Raw genomic sequence first — 1,090 nt, forward strand, 5'->3', positions numbered from 1 at the left:
GACTAGTACAGGGATTCCTTAGCGAGGAGACTTATTTAATTGTTATCAATGTTGGGACAGCAATTTTTGGGGAGCACTATACTCTGGAGAATGATATCTGGGGCCCACCATACACTGGAGCATTCCAAAGGTGGACATCAGACACTGGAGCAGCATTTACAGGGCCCATTATACACTGGAGCATTAGAAATGGGGCCCATTATATATGGAGCATTATTTGGGCCCCTAAGACAGTGGAGCTTCATCCATGGGGACCAACATATACTGTAGCATTATGTGGAGCTCATCATATACTGTTTCAAACATTATATGGGACCAATGATTCTGTATGGAGAAATATATGGGCCTCATTACTCTGTATAGCGCACTATGCGGTGGCCATAATACTGTATGGAGGAATATACTGTCTGTTTTTGGAGCTACTGGAGAATTTAAAATGGATATCAGTCATGTGATGTAAGAAGTGAAGTATTTTTCATTGCACTATACCGCTATTTCTCTGCCGTATCGGAGGATCATGAATTGTGGCATGTGTTAAAGGAGCCCAGTGACACTCTTTGGACCTGGGCCCATGAAAACCTGGTGCCAGCCCTACCCCCCCACAACTTTAGCCAAATAACCCCCAGTTTTCAATGCCTAACTATTATTATAAAGTAAATTAAGGTTGACAAGCTTATGGAATAAGAATTTATGTTTTTGGCATTAAAATGGGCACTGTAGGTGTGTTTCCTGTCCTCCACTCCCTGCCGACTTTGTTTCCCCATTGACTTGCATTGGGTTTTGTGTTTCAGTCGGACTTCGACTTTTCACAATAATCGGCCGATTTCGTTAGACCCGACTTTTGTGAAAGTCGGGTTTCATGAAACCCGACTTGACCCAAAAAAAGGCAAAGTCGCTCATCTCTAGTGATTAGTAATGGCCGTACAACCTCGGTGCAGTCACCACTCGGGGCCGTTTCATTGATTCTGGGTAAAAGAAACAAAAAAATGAAAATTTTCCATGCATTTGATAAAAAGGTGGAGGATGCGGGCATCGATCCCGCTACCTCTCGCATGCTAAGCGAGCGCTCTACCATTTGAGCTAATCCCCC

The 1,090-nt window shown here is 43.7% G+C and overlaps 1 non-coding gene across 1 annotated transcript; it reads right to left on the bottom strand.

Annotated features, from left to right (window-relative positions):
- Nucleotides 1-1,017: 1,017 nt before the first annotated feature.
- On the bottom strand, nucleotides 1,018-1,090 carry TRNAA-AGC (transfer RNA alanine (anticodon AGC)). Its single transcript has one exon. It is a non-coding gene; the product is annotated as a tRNA-Ala (tRNA).

Source organism: Dendrobates tinctorius, unplaced genomic scaffold, assembly GCF_039654945.1.
Source record: "Dendrobates tinctorius isolate UK_male_01 unplaced genomic scaffold, ASM3965494v1 ptg000251l, whole genome shotgun sequence".
Lineage (NCBI taxonomy): Eukaryota > Metazoa > Chordata > Amphibia > Anura > Dendrobatidae > Dendrobates > Dendrobates tinctorius.